General features: G+C 34.1%; 12 non-coding genes across 12 annotated transcripts; 6 read left to right on the top strand and 6 right to left on the bottom strand.

Annotated features, from left to right (window-relative positions):
* The first annotated feature begins 251 nt into the window (after positions 1 to 251).
* Positions 252 to 323, top strand: TRNAQ-CUG (transfer RNA glutamine (anticodon CUG)). The gene has a single exon. It is a non-coding gene; the product is annotated as a tRNA-Gln (tRNA).
* Positions 324 to 1,149: 826 nt separating this feature from the next.
* Positions 1,150 to 1,221, bottom strand: TRNAQ-UUG (transfer RNA glutamine (anticodon UUG)). The gene has a single exon. It is a non-coding gene; the product is annotated as a tRNA-Gln (tRNA).
* A 1,550-nt stretch (positions 1,222 to 2,771) lies between these two features.
* On the top strand, positions 2,772 to 2,843 carry TRNAQ-CUG (transfer RNA glutamine (anticodon CUG)). The gene has a single exon. It is a non-coding gene; the product is annotated as a tRNA-Gln (tRNA).
* An 826-nt stretch (positions 2,844 to 3,669) lies between these two features.
* On the bottom strand, positions 3,670 to 3,741 carry TRNAQ-UUG (transfer RNA glutamine (anticodon UUG)). Its single transcript has one exon. It is a non-coding gene; the product is annotated as a tRNA-Gln (tRNA).
* A 1,550-nt stretch (positions 3,742 to 5,291) lies between these two features.
* TRNAQ-CUG (transfer RNA glutamine (anticodon CUG)) lies at positions 5,292 to 5,363 on the top strand. The gene has a single exon. It is a non-coding gene; the product is annotated as a tRNA-Gln (tRNA).
* Positions 5,364 to 6,189: 826 nt separating this feature from the next.
* On the bottom strand, positions 6,190 to 6,261 carry TRNAQ-UUG (transfer RNA glutamine (anticodon UUG)). Its single transcript has one exon. It is a non-coding gene; the product is annotated as a tRNA-Gln (tRNA).
* A 1,550-nt stretch (positions 6,262 to 7,811) lies between these two features.
* On the top strand, positions 7,812 to 7,883 carry TRNAQ-CUG (transfer RNA glutamine (anticodon CUG)). The gene has a single exon. It is a non-coding gene; the product is annotated as a tRNA-Gln (tRNA).
* Positions 7,884 to 8,709: 826 nt separating this feature from the next.
* TRNAQ-UUG (transfer RNA glutamine (anticodon UUG)) lies at positions 8,710 to 8,781 on the bottom strand. The gene has a single exon. It is a non-coding gene; the product is annotated as a tRNA-Gln (tRNA).
* Positions 8,782 to 10,331: 1,550 nt separating this feature from the next.
* TRNAQ-CUG (transfer RNA glutamine (anticodon CUG)) lies at positions 10,332 to 10,403 on the top strand. The gene has a single exon. It is a non-coding gene; the product is annotated as a tRNA-Gln (tRNA).
* Positions 10,404 to 11,229: 826 nt separating this feature from the next.
* TRNAQ-UUG (transfer RNA glutamine (anticodon UUG)) lies at positions 11,230 to 11,301 on the bottom strand. Its single transcript has one exon. It is a non-coding gene; the product is annotated as a tRNA-Gln (tRNA).
* A 1,550-nt stretch (positions 11,302 to 12,851) lies between these two features.
* On the top strand, positions 12,852 to 12,923 carry TRNAQ-CUG (transfer RNA glutamine (anticodon CUG)). Its single transcript has one exon. It is a non-coding gene; the product is annotated as a tRNA-Gln (tRNA).
* An 826-nt stretch (positions 12,924 to 13,749) lies between these two features.
* On the bottom strand, positions 13,750 to 13,821 carry TRNAQ-UUG (transfer RNA glutamine (anticodon UUG)). Its single transcript has one exon. It is a non-coding gene; the product is annotated as a tRNA-Gln (tRNA).
* Between the last annotated feature and the right edge of the window lie 152 nt (positions 13,822 to 13,973).

The following is a 13,973-nucleotide window of genomic DNA, read 5'->3' as shown; positions in this document are numbered from 1 at the left end:
TTAGTTTGGAAATGTAAAATGTTTTAATATGACACAGTCAAAGATGATCATTATGATATAACTTGCCTATCCTGATAAACGTTTGCATATTTAACACTGTTATGGAGAATGTATCTGAACTGAATCAAATCACATTATAGCTCTTTACACTATGAGCATTCAACAGAGATATCCTTTCATCAATGTAAGAAATGCCCCCGCACTAATGCGCTCTCTTTTGTCTCAATGGAAAAATGACTCATGTATGGGAGGGTTCCATGGTGTAATGGTTAGCACTCTGGACTCTGAATCCAGCGATCCGAGATCAAATCTCGGTGGGACCTACTTGAATTATGAGATTTATTATTTCACCCATTTCTTAGAATTTGCTCTTGGAAAAACATAACGTCAATGTTTTATACTGATACTTATCAACGTATAAGTATGCATCTATGTATACATAGCTATATCCGTCTAGATAGCGATAAGACTATATAAAGAAATCAATTATTCATAAACATATGTATTGAAGCTGAAAACTAAAAACTGTTGTTTCCCATCCACAATTTAAACGTTAGGTTCATTTCCTCTCTCATCTATATGACCAGTAATGAGATAGTTAATTTTTGCTGATTTCTTATATGACAACATGCTTGACTTAAACAGTGCATTTAATTGTGAATTTCTTTGAAAGAGAAATTCAGATTATTACCTTTGACACGTCTTTCGAAAGATTTTACTTTATGGTTATGGATTTACTTTAGAAAATCAGAGTGTAAATATATGTGTGTCTGAATTTCACGATTGTTATTCAAAACGTCATATCTTCTGTCCCCATAATACACAATTTGATTCCTCAAGTTTTGTTTTAATGAAGGATTTCCAATTAAAAAGTTCCATCTTCCCCTTATCAATAACAGTAAGATTTAAGAAAGTAATATCTTGCATCAGCCCCCTGTGATGAGTTTGAGAAAACAGAGTCAGCTCGCAAAATGTCTCATTATTTTGAGCCATTTAATTTCCATGTTTTCTAAAAGTTCTATCATTTGCTCACATCGAATAGACTTTCAGAATACAATCAATAAATTAATGTTTCACTCTACCCGTGTTAGATTTGTGATATTTATGAATACACTTGACAAAAAAAGATTTGATCAACAGTCATGAAAGTGGTCCCACCGAGATTTGAACTCGGATCCTTGGATTCAAAGTCCAAAGTGCTAACCACTACACCATGGAACCTCCCATGTGACAAGGGAGCAGATTGCTGCAGCAATGTGAACATTTCAAAGTTTTTAATGTTCTACAGTCAAAGACCAACAGAATGTTATTACCTTTCTATTCTGTTCAACTTTTGCATATTGAACTATGTTAGGGAAGGATGTTGCCCAGAGGACTCAAGTAACGCTATCACTCTGTTGAACAGTACTTTTTATGTGAGATACGATTTTGCAATAAAAGATAAGATTCCCCCGTGAATGCAATCTCTTCTCTCAAAATGAAAAGCTCAACCTGGTACAGGTGGGTTGATGGTATCATGCTTAGCACTCTAGACTCTGAAAACCGGGATCTGAGTACAAATCACAGTGGGACTTATCTAAACTTTACGATTTTCTTTTCCATTCAGTTCTTAGAATTATTAATTGGAAAAACATCTCATTTACTTATAAACTTGTACATATCCACTTTACACGTATGTATCTCCCTATATCTTGCTATATGTCTCTGTATATTTATAGGACAACATAAACACATACATTATAAAAATGCATATAATTAGTAGAGGTGAAAATAATGAAAAGTTGTTGCCTCTCCACATTTGAAACATGAGCTTCTTCTCCTTACTCTTCTATATGTCATGAAATTGAGATAGTCACTTTTTACTCAATTTTGATCTAACAATATAGTTGATTTATACAAAGCATATCATATGATTTGTGAATAATCTTAAAAGAGAAAATTAGATCAGTACCTGTGAGGCCTCCAAGCAAAAGCTTATGTTTCACGATTGCAGATCGACTGTTGAAAATCAGCATGAAAAACGTTTTATTTCACAATTTCCATACTAATATACAAAAAACATTTGTACTATCTGAATGATACCGTCATTGTGGTTCTCTAGGTTTGATTTAAGAACACTTCTCTTTCAAAATGTGCTAAATTCGCCTTATCAATAGCGCAGAAAGCTTCAAAAAGGGATGCTGGGAATCAGGCCTCTGAAATGCATTTCAGAAAAACAGGATAGGATTTCTTAATGTCACACTATTTTGTGTAGGAATGTGATGTAAACGTATTATAATGTTTGTATTTCTGTAACTTGTTCAAGCTGATGGACGTTTTGAAAGGAATCAATAAGTGTCTCTTTCAACCTACTGGTGTTGGATTTGAGCTATCAATAAACAAAGATGACAGAAATGGAAAAGGTCAAGAGTAATAAAATAGTACCCCCAAGATTTGGACTGGTACCTTTGCATGCAAAGTCCAAAGTGCCAATCATTGCTCTTTGGCGCAGCCCATGTGAGAGACAAAGAAATGGGTGTATTAGTTTGGAAATGTAAAATGTTTTAATATGACACAGTCAAAGATGATCATTATGATATAACTTGCCTATCCTGATAAACGTTTGCATATTTAACACTGTTATGGAGAATGTATCTGAACTGAATCAAATCACATTATAGCTCTTTACACTATGAGCATTCAACAGAGATATCCTTTCATCAATGTAAGAAATGCCCCCGCACTAATGCGCTCTCTTTTGTCTCAATGGAAAAATGACTCATGTATGGGAGGGTTCCATGGTGTAATGGTTAGCACTCTGGACTCTGAATCCAGCGATCCGAGATCAAATCTCGGTGGGACCTACTTTAATTATGAGATTTACTATTTCACCCATTTCTTAGAATTTGCTCTTGGAAAAACATAACGTCAATGTTTTATACTGATACTTATCAACGTATAAGTATGCATCTATGTATACATAGCTATATCCGTCTAGATAGCGATAAGACTATATAAAGAAATCAATTATTCATAAACATATGTATTGAAGCTGAAAACTAAAAACTGTTGTTTCCCATCCACAATTTAAACGTTAGGTTCATTTCCTCTCTCATCTATATGACCAGTAATGAGATAGTTAATTTTTGCTGATTTCCTATATGACAACATGCTTGACTTACACAGTGCATTTAATTGTGAATTTCTTTGAAAGAGAAATTCAGATTATTACCTTTGACACGTCTTTCGAAAGATTTTACTTTATGGTTATGGATTTACTTTAGAAAATCAGAGTGTAAATATATGTGTGTCTGAATTTCACGATTGTTATTCAAAACGTCATATCTTCTGTCCCCATAATACACAATTTGATTCCTCAAGTTTTGTTTTAATGAAGGATTTCCAATTAAAAAGTTCCATCTTCCCCTTATCAATAACAGTAAGATTTAAGAAAGTAATATCTTGCATCAGCCCCCTGTGATGAGTTTGAGAAAACAGAGTCAGCTCGCAAAATGTCTCATTATTTTGAGCCATTTAATTTCCATGTTTTCTAAAAGTTCTATCATTTGCTCACATCGAATAGACTTTCAGAATACAATCAATAAATTAATGTTTCACTCTACCCGTGTTAGATTTGTGATATTTATGAATACACTTGACAAAAAAAGATTTGATCAACAGTCATGAAAGTGGTCCCACCGAGATTTGAACTCGGATCCTTGGATTCAAAGTCCAAAGTGCTAACCACTACACCATGGAACCTCCCATGTGACAAGGGAGCAGATTGCTGCAGCAATGTGAACATTTCAAAGTTTTTAATGTTCTACAGTCAAAGACCAACAGAATGTTATTACCTTTCTATTCTGTTCAACTTTTGCATATTGAACTATGTTAGGGAAGGATGTTGCCCAGAGGACTCAAGTAACGCTATCACTCTGTTGAACAGTACTTTTTATGTGAGATACGATTTTGCAATAAAAGATAAGATTCCCCCGTGAATGCAATCTCTTCTCTCAAAATGAAAAGCTCAACCTGGTACAGGTGGGTTGATGGTATCATGCTTAGCACTCTAGACTCTGAAAACCGGGATCTGAGTACAAATCACAGTGGGACTTATCTAAACTTTACGATTTTCTTTTCCATTCAGTTCTTAGAATTATTAATTGGAAAAACATCTCATTTACTTATAAACTTGTACATATCCACTTTACACGTATGTATCTCCCTATATCTTGCTATATGTCTCTGTATATTTATAGGACAACATAAACACATACATTATAAAAATGCATATAATTAGTAGAGGTGAAAATAATGAAAAGTTGTTGCCTCTCCACATTTGAAACATGAGCTTCTTCTCCTTACTCTTCTATATGTCATGAAATTGAGATAGTCACTTTTTACTCAATTTTGATCTAACAATATAGTTGATTTATACAAAGCATATCATATGATTTGTGAATAATCTTAAAAGAGAAAATTAGATCAGTACCTGTGAGGCCTCCAAGCAAAAGCGTATGTTTCACGATTGCAGATCGACTGTTGAAAATCAGCATGAAAAACGTTTTATTTCACAATTTCCATACTAATATACAAAAAACATTTGTACTATCTGAATGATACCGTCATTGTGGTTCTCTAGGTTTGATTTAAGAACACTTCTCTTTCAAAATGTGCTAAATTCGCCTTATCAATAGCGCAGAAAGCTTCAAAAAGGGATGCTGGGAATCAGGCCTCTGAAATGCATTTCAGAAAAACAGGATAGGATTTCTTAATGTCACACTATTTTGTGTAGGAATGTGATGTAAACGTATTATAATGTTTGTATTTCTGTAACTTGTTCAAGCTGATGGACGTTTTGAAAGGAATCAATAAGTGTCTCTTTCAACCTACTGGTGTTGGATTTGAGCTATCAATAAACAAAGATGACAGAAATGGAAAAGGTCAAGAGTAATAAAATAGTACCCCCAAGATTTGGACTGGTACCTTTGCATGCAAAGTCCAAAGTGCCAATCATTGCTCTTTGGCGCAGCCCATGTGAGAGACAAAGAAATGGGTGTATTAGTTTGGAAATGTAAAATGTTTTAATATGACACAGTCAAAGATGATCATTATGATATAACTTGCCTATCCTGATAAACGTTTGCATATTTAACACTGTTATGGAGAATGTATCTGAACTGAATCAAATCACATTATAGCTCTTTACACTATGAGCATTCAACAGAGATATCCTTTCATCAATGTAAGAAATGCCCCCGCACTAATGCGCTCTCTTTTGTCTCAATGGAAAAATGACTCATGTATGGGAGGGTTCCATGGTGTAATGGTTAGCACTCTGGACTCTGAATCCAGCGATCCGAGATCAAATCTCGGTGGGACCTACTTGAATTATGAGATTTACTATTTCACCCATTTCTTAGAATTTGCTCTTGGAAAAACATAACGTCAATGTTTTATACTGATACTTATCAACGTATAAGTATGCATCTATGTATACATAGCTATATCCGTCTAGATAGCGATAAGACTATATAAAGAAATCAATTATTCATAAACATATGTATTGAAGCTGAAAACTAAAAACTGTTGTTTCCCATCCACAATTTAAACGTTAGGTTCATTTCCTCTCTCATCTATATGACCAGTAATGAGATAGTTACTTTTTGCTGATTTCTTATATGACAACATGCTTGACTTACACAGTGCATTTAATTGTGAATTTCTTTGAAAGAGAAATTCAGATTATTACCTTTGACACGTCTTTCGAAAGATTTTACTTTATGGTTATGGATTTACTTTAGAAAATCAGAGTGTAAATATATGTGTGTCTGAATTTCACGATTGTTATTCAAAACGTCATATCTTCTGTCCCCATAATACACAATTTGATTCCTCAAGTTTTGTTTTAATGAAGGATTTCCAATTAAAAAGTTCCATCTTCCCCTTATCAATAACAGTAAGATTTAAGAAAGTAATATCTTGCATCAGCCCCCTGTGATGAGTTTGAGAAAACAGAGTCAGCTCGCAAAATGTCTCATTATTTTGAGCCATTTAATTTCCATGTTTTCTAAAAGTTCTATCATTTGCTCACATCGAATAGACTTTCAGAATACAATCAATAAATTAATGTTTCACTCTACCCGTGTTAGATTTGTGATATTTATGAATACACTTGACAAAAAAAGATTTGATCAACAGTCATGAAAGTGGTCCCACCGAGATTTGAACTCGGATCCTTGGATTCAAAGTCCAAAGTGCTAACCACTACACCATGGAACCTCCCATGTGACAAGGGAGCAGATTGCTGCAGCAATGTGAACATTTCAAAGTTTTTAATGTTCTACAGTCAAAGACCAACAGAATGTTATTACCTTTCTATTCTGTTCAACTTTTGCATATTGAACTATGTTAGGGAAGGATGTTGCCCAGAGGACTCAAGTAACGCTATCACTCTGTTGAACAGTACTTTTTATGTGAGATACGATTTTGCAATAAAAGATAAGATTCCCCCGTGAATGCAATCTCTTCTCTCAAAATGAAAAGCTCAACCTGGTACAGGTGGGTTGATGGTATCATGCTTAGCACTCTAGACTCTGAAAACCGGGATCTGAGTACAAATCACAGTGGGACTTATCTAAACTTTACGATTTTCTTTTCCATTCAGTTCTTAGAATTATTAATTGGAAAAACATCTCATTTACTTATAAACTTGTACATATCCACTTTACACGTATGTATCTCCCTATATCTTGCTATATGTCTCTGTATATTTATAGGACAACATAAACACATACATTATAAAAATGCATATAATTAGTAGAGGTGAAAATAATGAAAAGTTGTTGCCTCTCCACATTTGAAACATGAGCTTCTTCTCCTTACTCTTCTATATGTCATGAAATTGAGATAGTCACTTTTTACTCAATTTTGATCTAACAATATAGTTGATTTATACAAAGCATATCATATGATTTGTGAATAATCTTAAAAGAGAAAATTAGATCAGTACCTGTGAGGCCTCCAAGCAAAAGCGTATGTTTCACGATTGCAGATCGACTGTTGAAAATCAGCATGAAAAACGTTTTATTTCACAATTTCCATACTAATATACAAAAAACATTTGTACTATCTGAATGATACCGTCATTGTGGTTCTCTAGGTTTGATTTAAGAACACTTCTCTTTCAAAATGTGCTAAATTCGCCTTATCAATAGCGCAGAAAGCTTCAAAAAGGGATGCTGGGAATCAGGCCTCTGAAATGCATTTCAGAAAAACAGGATAGGATTTCTTAATGTCACACTATTTTGTGTAGGAATGTGATGTAAACGTATTATAATGTTTGTATTTCTGTAACTTGTTCAAGCTGATGGACGTTTTGAAAGGAATCAATAAGTGTCTCTTTCAACCTACTGGTGTTGGATTTGAGCTATCAATAAACAAAGATGACAGAAATGGAAAAGGTCAAGAGTAATAAAATAGTACCCCCAAGATTTGGACTGGTACCTTTGCATGCAAAGTCCAAAGTGCCAATCATTGCTCTTTGGCGCAGCCCATGTGAGAGACAAAGAAATGGGTGTATTAGTTTGGAAATGTAAAATGTTTTAATATGACACAGTCAAAGATGATCATTATGATATAACTTGCCTATCCTGATAAACGTTTGCATATTTAACACTGTTATGGAGAATGTATCTGAACTGAATCAAATCACATTATAGCTCTTTACACTATGAGCATTCAACAGAGATATCCTTTCATCAATGTAAGAAATGCCCCCGCACTAATGCGCTCTCTTTTGTCTCAATGGAAAAATGACTCATGTATGGGAGGGTTCCATGGTGTAATGGTTAGCACTCTGGACTCTGAATCCAGCGATCCGAGATCAAATCTCGGTGGGACCTACTTGAATTATGAGATTTACTATTTCACCCATTTCTTAGAATTTGCTCTTGGAAAAACATAACGTCAATGTTTTATACTGATACTTATCAACGTATAAGTATGCATCTATGTATACATAGCTATATCCGTCTAGATAGCGATAAGACTATATAAAGAAATCAATTATTCATAAACATATGTATTGAAGCTGAAAACTAAAAACTGTTGTTTCCCATCCACAATTTAAACGTTAGGTTCATTTCCTCTCTCATCTATATGACCAGTAATGAGATAGTTAATTTTTGCTGATTTCTTATATGACAACATGCTTGACTTACACAGTGCATTTAATTGTGAATTTCTTTGAAAGAGAAATTCAGATTATTACCTTTGACACGTCTTTCGAAAGATTTTACTTTATGGTTATGGATTTACTTTAGAAAATCAGAGTGTAAATATATGTGTGTCTGAATTTCACGATTGTTATTCAAAACGTCATATCTTCTGTCCCCATAATACACAATTTGATTCCTCAAGTTTTGTTTTAATGAAGGATTTCCAATTAAAAAGTTCCATCTTCCCCTTATCAATAACAGTAAGATTTAAGAAAGTAATATCTTGCATCAGCCCCCTGTGATGAGTTTGAGAAAACAGAGTCAGCTCGCAAAATGTCTCATTATTTTGAGCCATTTAATTTCCATGTTTTCTAAAAGTTCTATCATTTGCTCACATCGAATAGACTTTCAGAATACAATCAATAAATTAATGTTTCACTCTACCCGTGTTAGATTTGTGATATTTATGAATACACTTGACAAAAAAAGATTTGATCAACAGTCATGAAAGTGGTCCCACCGAGATTTGAACTCGGATCCTTGGATTCAAAGTCCAAAGTGCTAACCACTACACCATGGAACCTCCCATGTGACAAGGGAGCAGATTGCTGCAGCAATGTGAACATTTCAAAGTTTTTAATGTTCTACAGTCAAAGACCAACAGAATGTTATTACCTTTCTATTCTGTTCAACTTTTGCATATTGAACTATGTTAGGGAAGGATGTTGCCCAGAGGACTCAAGTAACGCTATCACTCTGTTGAACAGTACTTTTTATGTGAGATACGATTTTGCAATAAAAGATAAGATTCCCCCGTGAATGCAATCTCTTCTCTCAAAATGAAAAGAACAACCTGGTACAGGTGGGTTGATGGTATCATGCTTAGCACTCTAGACTCTGAAAACCGGGATCTGAGTACTAATCACAGTGGGACTTATCTAAACTTTACGATTTTCTTTTCCATTCAGTTCTTAGAATTATTAATTGGAAAAACATCTCATTTACTTATAAACTTGTACATATCCACTTTACACGTATGTATCTCCCTATATCTTGCTATATGTCTCTGTATATTTATAGGACAACATAAACACATACATTATAAAAATGCATATAATTAGTAGAGGTGAAAATAATGAAAAGTTGTTGCCTCTCCACATTTGAAACATGAGCTTCTTCTCCTTACTCTTCTATATGTCATGAAATTGAGATAGTCACTTTTTACTCAATTTTGATCTAACAATATAGTTGATTTATACAAAGCATATCATATGATTTGTGAATAATCTTAAAAGAGAAAATTAGATCAGTACCTGTGAGGCCTCCAAGCAAAAGCGTATGTTTCACGATTGCAGATCGACTGTTGAAAATCAGCATGAAAAACGTTTTATTTCACAATTTCCATACTAATATACAAAAAACATTTGTACTATCTGAATGATACCGTCATTGTGGTTCTCTAGGTTTGATTTAAGAACACTTCTCTTTCAAAATGTGCTAAATTCGCCTTATCAATAGCGCAGAAAGCTTCAAAAAGGGATGCTGGGAATCAGGCCTCTGAAATGCATTTCAGAAAAACAGGATAGGATTTCTTAATGTCACACTATTTTGTGTAGGAATGTGATGTAAACGTATTATAATGTTTGTATTTCTGTAACTTGTTCAAGCTGATGGACGTTTTGAAAGGAATCAATAAGTGTCTCTTTCAACCTACTGGTGTTGGATTTGAGCTATCAATAAACAAAGATGACAGAAATGGAAAAGGTCAAGAGTAATAAAATAGTACCCCCAAGATTTGGACTGGTACCTTTGCATGCAAAGTCCAAAGTGCCAATCATTGCTCTTTGGCGCAGCCCATGTGAGAGACAAAGAAATGGGTGTATTAGTTTGGAAATGTAAAATGTTTTAATATGACACAGTCAAAGATGATCATTATGATATAACTTGCCTATCCTGATAAACGTTTGCATATTTAACACTGTTATGGAGAATGTATCTGAACTGAATCAAATCACATTATAGCTCTTTACACTATGAGCATTCAACAGAGATATCCTTTCATCAATGTAAGAAATGCCCCCGCACTAATGCGCTCTCTTTTGTCTCAATGGAAAAATGACTCATGTATGGGAGGGTTCCATGGTGTAATGGTTAGCACTCTGGACTCTGAATCCAGCGATCCGAGATCAAATCTCGGTGGGACCTACTTGAATTATGAGATTTACTATTTCACCCATTTCTTAGAATTTGCTCTTGGAAAAACATAACGTCAATGTTTTATACTGATACTTATCAACGTATAAGTATGCATCTATGTATACATAGCTATATCCGTCTAGATAGCGATAAGACTATATAAAGAAATCAATTATTCATAAACATATGTATTGAAGCTGAAAACTAAAAACTGTTGTTTCCCATCCACAATTTAAACGTTAGGTTCATTTCCTCTCTCATCTATATGACCAGTAATGAGATAGTTAATTTTTGCTGATTTCTTATATGACAACATGCTTGACTTACACAGTGCATTTAATTGTGAATTTCTTTGAAAGAGAAATTCAGATTATTACCTTTGACACGTCTTTCGAAAGATTTTACTTTATGGTTATGGATTTACTTTAGAAAATCAGAGTGTAAATATATGTGTGTCTGAATTTCACGATTGTTATTCAAAACGTCATATCTTCTGTCCCCATAATACACAATTTGATTCCTCAAGTTTTGTTTTAATGAAGGATTTCCAATTAAAAAGTTCCATCTTCCCCTTATCAATAACAGTAAGATTTAAGAAAGTAATATCTTGCATCAGCCCCCTGTGATGAGTTTGAGAAAACAGAGTCAGCTCGCAAAATGTCTCATTATTTTGAGCCATTTAATTTCCATGTTTTCTAAAAGTTCTATCATTTGCTCACATCGAATAGACTTTCAGAATACAATCAATAAATTAATGTTTCACTCTACCCGTGTTAGATTTGTGATATTTATGAATACACTTGACAAAAAAAGATTTGATCAACAGTCATGAAAGTGGTCCCACCGAGATTTGAACTCGGATCCTTGGATTCAAAGTCCAAAGTGCTAACCACTACACCATGGAACCTCCCATGTGACAAGGGAGCAGATTGCTGCAGCAATGTGAACATTTCAAAGTTTTTAATGTTCTACAGTCAAAGACCAACAGAATGTTATTACCTTTCTATTCTGTTCAACTTTTGCATATTGAACTATGTTAGGGAAGGATGTTGCCCAGAGGACTCAAGTAACGCTATCACTCTGTTGAACAGTACTTTTTATGTGAGATACGATTTTGCAATAAAAGATAAGATTCCCCCGTGAATGCAATCTCTTCTCTCAAAATGAAAAGAACAACCTGGTACAGGTGGGTTGATGGTATCATGCTTAGCACTCTAGACTCTGAAAACCGGGATCTGAGTACTAATCACAGTGGGACTTATCTAAACTTTACGATTTTCTTTTCCATTCAGTTCTTAGAATTATTAATTGGAAAAACATCTCATTTACTTATAAACTTGTACATATCCACTTTACACGTATGTATCTCCCTATATCTTGCTATATGTCTCTGTATATTTATAGGACAACATAAACACATACATTATAAAAATGCATATAATTAGTAGAGGTGAAAATAATGAAAAGTTGTTGCCTCTCCACATTTGAAACATGAGCTTCTTCTCCTTACTCTTCTATATGTCATGAAATTGAGATAGTCACTTTCTACTCAATTTTGATCTAACAATATAGTTGATTTATACAAAGCATATCATATGATTTGTGAATAATCTTAAAAGAGAAAATTAGATCAGTACCTGTGAGGCCTCCAAGCAAAAGCGTATGTTTCACGATTGCAGATCGACTGTTGAAAATCAGCATGAAAAACGTTTTATTTCACAATTTCCATACTAATATACAAAAAACATTTGTACTATCTGAATGATACCGTCATTGTGGTTCTCTAGGTTTGATTTAAGAACACTTCTCTTTCAAAATGTGCTAAATTCGCCTTATCAATAGCGCAGAAAGCTTCAAAAAGGGATGCTGGGAATCAGGCCTCTGAAATGCATTTCAGAAAAACAGGATAGGATTTCTTAATGTCACACTATTTTGTGTAGGAATGTGATGTAAACGTATTATAATGTTTGTATTTCTGTAACTTGTTCAAGCTGATGGACGTTTTGAAAGGAATCAATAAGTGTCTCTTTCAACCTACTGGTGTTGGATTTGAGCTATCAATAAACAAAGATGACAGAAATGGAAAAGGTCAAGAGTAATAAAATAGTACCCCCAAGATTTGGACTGGTACCTTTGCATGCAAAGTCCAAAGTGCCAATCATTGCTCTTTGGCGCAGCCCATGTGAGAGACAAAGAAATGGGTGTATTAGTTTGGAAATGTAAAATGTTTTAATATGACACAGTCAAAGATGATCATTATGATATAACTTGCCTATCCTGATAAACGTTTGCATATTTAACACTGTTATGGAGAATGTATCTGAACTGAATCAAATCACATTATAGCTCTTTACACTATGAGCATTCAACAGAGATATCCTTTCATCAATGTAAGAAATGCCCCCGCACTAATGCGCTCTCTTTTGTCTCAATGGAAAAATGACTCATGTATGGGAGGGTTCCATGGTGTAATGGTTAGCACTCTGGACTCTGAATCCAGCGATCCGAGATCAAATCTCGGTGGGACCTACTTGAATTATGAGATTTACTATTTCACCCATTTCTTAGAATTTGCTCTTGGAAAAACATAACGTCAATGTTTTATACTGATACTTATCAACGTATAAGTATGCATCTATGTATACATAGCTATATCCGTCTAGATAGCGATAAGACTATATAAAGAAATCAATTATTCATAAACATATGTATTGAAGCTGAAAACTAAAAACTGTTGTTTCCCATCCACAATTTAAACGTTAGGTTCATTTCCTCTCTCATCTATATGACCAGTAATGAGATAGTTAATTTTTGCTGATTTCTTATATGACAACATGCTTGACTTACACAGTGCATTTAATTGTGAATTTCTTTGAAAGAGAAATTCAGATTATTACCTTTGACACGTCTTTCGAAAGATTTTACTTTATGGTTATGGATTTACTTTAGAAAATCAGAGTGTAAATATATGTGTGTCTGAATTTCACGATTGTTATTCAAAACGTCATATCTTCTGTCCCCATAATACACAATTTGATTCCTCAAGTTTTGTTTTAATGAAGGATTTCCAATTAAAAAGTTCCATCTTCCCCTTATCAATAACAGTAAGATTTAAGAAAGTAATATCTTGCATCAGCCCCCTGTGATGAGTTTGAGAAAACAGAGTCAGCTCGCAAAATGTCTCATTATTTTGAGCCATTTAATTTCCATGTTTTCTAAAAGTTCTATCATTTGCTCACATCGAATAGACTTTCAGAATACAATCAATAAATTAATGTTTCACTCTACCCGTGTTAGATTTGTGATATTTATGAATACACTTGACAAAAAAAGATTTGATCAACAGTCATGAAAGTGGTCCCACCGAGATTTGAACTCGGATCCTTGGATTCAAAGTCCAAAGTGCTAACCACTACACCATGGAACCTCCCATGTGACAAGGGAGCAGATTGCTGCAGCAATGTGAACATTTCAAAGTTTTTAATGTTCTACAGTCAAAGACCAACAGAATGTTATTACCTTTCTATTCTGTTCAACTTTTGCATATTGAACTATGTTAGGGAAGGATGTTGCCCAGAG

This window comes from Lissotriton helveticus, chromosome 4_1 (assembly GCF_964261635.1).
Source record: "Lissotriton helveticus chromosome 4_1, aLisHel1.1, whole genome shotgun sequence".
In the NCBI taxonomy this organism is placed as follows: Eukaryota; Metazoa; Chordata; class Amphibia; order Caudata; family Salamandridae; genus Lissotriton; species Lissotriton helveticus.
Note: the sequence above shows the minus strand (reverse complement) of the source record. Positions and strands in the feature narration are given on the sequence as shown.